This window comes from Lathyrus oleraceus, chromosome 7, assembly GCF_024323335.1.
Source record: "Lathyrus oleraceus cultivar Zhongwan6 chromosome 7, CAAS_Psat_ZW6_1.0, whole genome shotgun sequence".
In the NCBI taxonomy this organism is placed as follows: domain Eukaryota; kingdom Viridiplantae; phylum Streptophyta; class Magnoliopsida; order Fabales; family Fabaceae; genus Lathyrus; species Lathyrus oleraceus.
This window is the reverse complement of record NC_066585.1, coordinates 49,982,137-49,988,869: the sequence shown is the minus strand read 5'-3', so window position 1 is coordinate 49,988,869 and position 6,733 is coordinate 49,982,137. Positions and strand designations below refer to the sequence as shown.

Below are 6,733 nucleotides of genomic sequence, written 5' to 3'. Positions count from 1 at the left end.
ATTGACTGATGACTTCTGAACATCCAATCCTTGACCAAAACACTTCAAGAGGACCCCTAGGTCATGTGAACATGTTAGACCAACCCTAGGGCCTTGTCTCAATGGAGATTGTACTTGCCTGCTTGATTGACTGACCTCCTGACCATAATTCTTCTGACTGGCTTGCACTTGAGGCAAACGGACAATGCAATGCTATGCAGTGGACCATGTTATGTCATGACCTAATATGAGAATGTATGTACAATGATAGGTGCAAATTTTGAGGTGCTACACATATCTCTCAGGTAGGTGACGTATCCTGCTTGACCTATGCTGGTCTTGTTCTACTTGAGCAGGTTGCTCTTCCACAACTACTTGTGTTTCCTGCTCTAATTCCTCCATAGTTGTACCGATGCTTTGTGATTCTTGAATTTCTTCAAGCTCTACTTTCCTCCCACTGATTCCTTTGGAAATAAAATCCTTTTCTAGGAAAACTCCAGTTCGAGCGACAAACAATTTGCCCTCAGAAGGATTGTAGAAGTAATACCCTCTAGTTTTTTTAGGATACCCCCACAAATAAGCATTTGTCATATTTGGGCTCAAGCTTAGTTGAAATTTTTCGTTTCACATAAACTTCGCAACCCCAAATCTTCATGTAAGACATATGTGGTTTCTTACCACTCCATATCTCATATGGTGTCTTCTAAACCTTTTTGGATGGAACACGGTTAAGTGTGTAAGCTGTTGTCAATAGTGCATGTCCCCAAAAGGAGTTTGGAAGATCGGCGTGACTCATCATGGATCAGACCATGTCTAACAGGGTTCGATTTCTTCTCTCAGATACACCATTCCATTGGGGTGTTCCAGGAGGAGTAAGTTGGGATAAGATCCCACACTCTTTCATATGGTCATCAAACTCTAGGCTTAAATACTCACCACCTCAATCTGATTGAAGAGTTTTAATATTCTTACCCAGTTGGTTTTGTACTTCATTCTTGAATTACTTGAACTTTTCAAAGGACTCCGATTTGTGTTTCATTAAATACACATAACCATATCTACTGAAATCATCAGTAAATATGATGAAGTACTGAAAACCTCCTCTGGCAGGTATGTTCAGTGGTCCACATACATCAGTATGTATGAGGGCCAAAAGATCATTAGCTCTTTCACCTTTTCTTGTGAATGGAGACTTTGTCATCTTTCCAATTAAACAAGATCTGCATGTCTCATATGATTCATAATCAAAAAAGTCCAAGAGTCCATCTTTATGGAGTTTGGAAATGCGTTTCTCATTTATGTGGCCTAATCGACAATGCCAAAGATAAGTTGGATTTAACTTATTAGGTTTCATTCTTTTAATATTAATGTTATAAATAGGCATTTCAAGATCAAGGACATATAGTCCATTGTTCATTTGTGCAGTAGCATAGAATATATCATTCAAATAAATTAAGCAACAATTATTCTTTATTATAAATGAAAAACCAAACTTGTCCAAACAAGAAAAGGAAATAATATTCATGCTAATTGCAGGCACATAATAACAGTTCTCTAACTGAATTATTAAACCACTAGGTAAAGTTAATACATAAGTTCCTACGACTAAAGCAACAACCTTTGCTCCATTGCCAACTCGTAGGTCAACTTCACCTTTTGCCAAATATCTACTCCTTTTTAGCCCCTGCACATTTGTACAAATGTGAGAACGCATCCAATATCTAATACCCATGATGCAGAAGTAGATAAATTAATTTCAATAACAAAAATACCTGAAGTTGAAGTCTCTACTCCATTCTTCATATCTTCCAGGTACTTTGGGCAGTTTCTCTTCCAGTGTCCGGTCTTACCGCAATGGAAGCAGGTGACTGCCTTTGTTATGCCTCCACTAGGCTTCGAAGCAGCAACAACGGGTCTGGGTTTGGCAACTTCCTCGCCTTTCCCTTTATCACCCTGCTTGGTGGGTCTTTTGTTCTGTCTCTTTCCACTTCCGATCATTAGAATGGACTTCCCTTTTGACACTTTGCATAACATTCTATATAGTATTCTCATAACGGGTCAATCCAGTATAAATATTACTCTTAATATTCATACCTATGTTTAAGACTTGATAACTCCTTATCCATGATCCATGAGATGTGATCATCAGTCTATATACATAATAGTCTTAATGCTTTAATGTTATCCCACTTCACAATAAAGCTCGACTACGGATACTTTAAGAATAGTGTCCCTATGTTTAATGTGATCTCATGATTAAGTCATACTTGATACATTAAACGGACTAGCTATTCTAGGGACTTTATTAAACAAACATAATAAAGAAAAAGCCTTTTATTATTAATAAATAATTCGATACAAGTACCAAAAGTATTGGCCTCTAGGGCTTACACCAACACCGGGAACATATATGAATGTATTTCTCACCCCTATTTGTTTGTCTGTGTTATTTTTTACGCCTATGGTGCAGATACTCAGGTAGAAGACCCTTAGTTGTTGTTGTGTTTTGGAGGATGACGTGGTAGCCTTCTTTTTCATTTATCGCTTTGAGTTTTTTTTAGTTTCTGCATGTCGTTCGGATAGTGTAACAATGGGATAGGTTGCCTTTATGTTTTTGTGTTTTCTAAGAGTTGTTGAGTATTTCTTTTATGAGTTGAAGTGAAGTTGATTTTTATCCATGAGCAAATGAAATTGAGTGATGTTTTTTATTTATACTTCTATAATATGTTAATTGAGAAAGTTGTTAATGCTGAGAAAATGTGACATTTTATTTTTGAGTAAATTATCCGCATGTTTTAAAAATTAAGTGTTTGGAGTTTAGGGTGTTACATGGACGAACCTATTCATAGGTTGGGTGTGGCTATGGCCACACCAGATTTTTCATTTTTTTCTTTTGTTATATATATATATATATATATATATATATATATATATATATATATATATATATATATATATATATACATTTAATTTTATTATTATTAAGTCAAGTAATAAAAGAAAAAAAATATCACCAACACCCGCTCACTTTTCTCTCTCTTACAATATCTTTTCCTTTCACTTTTCTCTCTCTCTCTCTCTCTCTCTCTCTCTATCTCTCTCTCTCTCTCACACACACACACACACATACACACACACACACACACACACACACATACACACACACACACACACACACACATATACAACACAATAACTTCTTTTTCTCAACATCAAAATGAGAGTATCAAAGTTGTTGATTATGAATTGTTGGAAACATATCCAAGAATTAGGCCTCAAATTTTAAGCTATCATCCTGATCCAAAATGAGATAAGGAAATCTTATTTAAAAATAGGTCATCATCAACCTCCTCACAATTTCGTTTACCCTTGGTCTATTCAAGGTAAACAAAAATGTCGATTTTACAAAATTTGGTTTGATTTGTATGACTGGATTGATTATAGTGAATCTAAGGGCCTATCATTTTGTTTGTCATGTTTTTTGTTTTAAAATGTCTCTAAATATGGGGGGATCACTTTGTGGGAGACGATTTTGGTGATTGGAAGAATGCTCAAAGATTGTCTAATCATGCTACTTCTTCCAATAGTCATGTTGATTGTGTGCATATGGGTTATGCTCTCATGAATCTAAACCAAAGTATTAAGATCGCGTTTGTTAATCAAACTAAGAAAATGAATGTCGAATATCGTGTTCGTGTAAACACATCCCTGATAGCTACTAAGTTTCTTTTGAGGTGGGGAATGCCATTTAGAGGGAGTGGCGAGTCCCTTAACTCTTTATTTAAGGGGTCATTTCTTGAGTTGGTGGCCACTTTAAAGGAAATCAACCCAGAGATAGCTAGTGTAATAGATTGTGCTCCGAGAAATAACCTTATGATTGCTCCTAAGATTCAAAAGGATCTTGCCGTTGCTTGTGCATGTGAAACAACTCAACAAATTATATGTGATATTGCAGATGATATGTTTTTTGTTTTGATTGATGAATCTGGTGATGTTGCTGGTCAAGAACAAATGACTATTGTTATTCGCTATGTTAATAATGAAGGTTTGGTAAAAGAAAGGTTTCTTGGCATTATAGGTGTTAAAGAAACAAGTGTTAAGTCTCTTAAGGAGGCAATTGAAAAGTTTTTGTCTATTAATGACTTGAGTATATCTAGCATTAGGGGGCAAGAGTATGATGGAGCTAACAATATGAGAGGTAAGTTTGGTGGTTTGAGAACTTTAATCCAAAATGAGAATCCATCTGCATATCATGTGCACTATTTTTCCCATCAACTACAATTAGCACTTGTTGGATGTGCTAAGACTCACAAAGGTGTTAGTGGTTTTTTAGGTAAGGTCAATATGCTTTTTGATTTCATACGATCTTTTAACAAGAGACGTGAATTGCTTCGGGACAAACAAGTAACTTAGTTTTCTAAAATGATTGAAGAGGACTAGATAGAGACTAGTAGTGGATTAAATCAAGAATCATTTATTGCTAGAGTGGGTGACACTCGTTGGGGTTTCCACTTTAGGACTCTCACTAGTTTGATAAGTTTGTATGATACCATTATTGGGGTACTTAAATAACTTGGGAATGATACGTCATTTGAAAAATATGGTGAAACTGTGCTTTTGTTAGGTGTGCTTCAATCCTTTGATTTTATCTTCATGTTATATATGATGGTTGAGATTTTAGGATTTACAAATGATTTAAGTGTAGCGTCACAAAAGCATGATCAAGATATTTTGAATGCTTTGTCACTTGTCAGTTCTACCAAACAATAATTATAAGAAACGAGGAATGATGGATGGGAAGAACTTATATCTAAGGTTATGGAAATTTGCAATAAGCATGATATTGATGTGTCTGATATGGATGCACCGTATGTGCAAGGGAAGAAACCTAGGCGACATGCTACAACTTCTAGTGTTTCTAATTTGTATCATTATATGCACAATTGTTTGTTTAATGTTTTAGATTTGCAGTTGCACGAGCTCAATGCTAGGTTGGATGAAAAGAATACTGAACTTTTAGAATGTGTTTCATGTTTGAGTCCTTCATCTTCATTTGCATCTTTTGATGTGAAAAAATTATTAAGGATGGTTGAACTTTATCCAAGTGATTTTTTAGATGTGTCGGAAATGGTGTTACGACATTAACTTCATAATTATGTTAGAAATGTTCGATGTGACCCAAATTTTGCAAAGTTAAAAGGACTTTCAGATCTTTATACAAAACTTGTGGAAACAAATAAGTGCAACACATTTGATATGGTTTATAAGCTTCTGAAATTGGCTTTAGTCTTACCGGTAGCAACTACAAGCGTGGAATGTGTTATTTCAGCTATGAAGTTTGTGAAGAGTCAACTATGTAACAAAATGAGTTATCAATGGTTAAATGATCGTCTTGTAACTTTTATAGAAAGAGTTGTTCTTGGAACAATTAACAATCATGTTATTTTAGCTCATTTTCAAGAAATGAATGATAGACGATTTTAATTTAATGTATTGCATTAAATAATATTATTTTTCATTTTTAATATGATTTAGTTTATAATTTCTTTTATGTTTAGTCACACCAAAATATAATGTCTAGATCTGCTCCTGGGGTGTTACATAGTTGGTATCAAAGAAGGTCGATTCATTCGGCCTAGGTTTTGTGAACTTGTTTATACCCTTGTGCATAATATGTGTGTTAACAATGATGGTGTTGTTGGTTCTTATAACTGCTATTTAGTTTACTGTTTACGATTATTTAACCTATCTTGGCTGGTTGTGTAGAAAGAAATGGTTGGCAGGAACGATCGTGCGATTGCTGACGCTCTCGGGGCGATGGATCTTGTGGGTTGGGAAAGTTCCATAAGAATAACCCGCCTAATTTCAAAGGAAGGTATGATCCTGAAGTTTCTCAGGCTTGGCTTCAGGAGATTGAGAAGATTTTTATAGTCATGAGGTGCGCTGATGCGCGTAAGGTGTTGTTTAGAATGCATACCTTGTCTGAGGAAGCTAGGTATTGGTGGGAGAATATCCGTTAGAGGATGGAAGCAGCTAATGTGGAAATTACTTGAGATAATTTCAAGAATGAGTTTCTGGACAAGTATTTTTCAGCTGATCTTTGTAACCGCAAAGAGATAGAGTTCTCGGAACTGAAGCAGGAGAATATGAATGTGGTTGATTATGCAGATAAACCTGAGGAGCTTTCAAAAAGGAAGAACTTGATAAATTCATGTTCGATGGTCAAAAAGCACCTCGTCGAAGCATCAGACAGAGCAATTATATGAGCCTAAAGTTTCAACGGTCGACCTCAAGCTACATCCCTGGAGAAACTAATCAACCAATGACGCGATGACGAACAAATATGAAGCGGGGTGTTCCAAAACCTCAAGCTATATAATTGTCTTTCTTCCTCTATTGTATGTTTTTTCTCTCTCTTTCTTTTAGAATCCTGAAGACATCTGTAATTAAGATGAAATGCATGATTGCATATCCGATACAGACATAACGCATTTTTATAATTCTGATACGGTTTAAATGCATTCCATAACTGATCGCATATCCGATAGAGAGTTAACACCTTTTTGTGATTCTGATATGGGTTAAACAAATTTCTTGCATAGTTGCATATCCGATATAGACTTAACGCATTTTTGAGATTCTGGTACGACTCAAACACATCGCTCATATGACTTCACATATGAGGCATACCAAGTCCATTTTTGCATAGCTAGCGCCCCCTTTTGGATCTAGCCAATTCAAGGACGCATACGGT

General features: G+C 35.6%; 1 pseudogene; it reads left to right on the top strand.

Annotated features, from left to right (window-relative positions):
- The first annotated feature begins 346 nt into the window (after positions 1-346).
- LOC127102682 (uncharacterized) lies at positions 347-5,463 on the top strand (annotated as a pseudogene).
- The last annotated feature ends 1,270 nt before the right edge of the window (positions 5,464-6,733 follow it).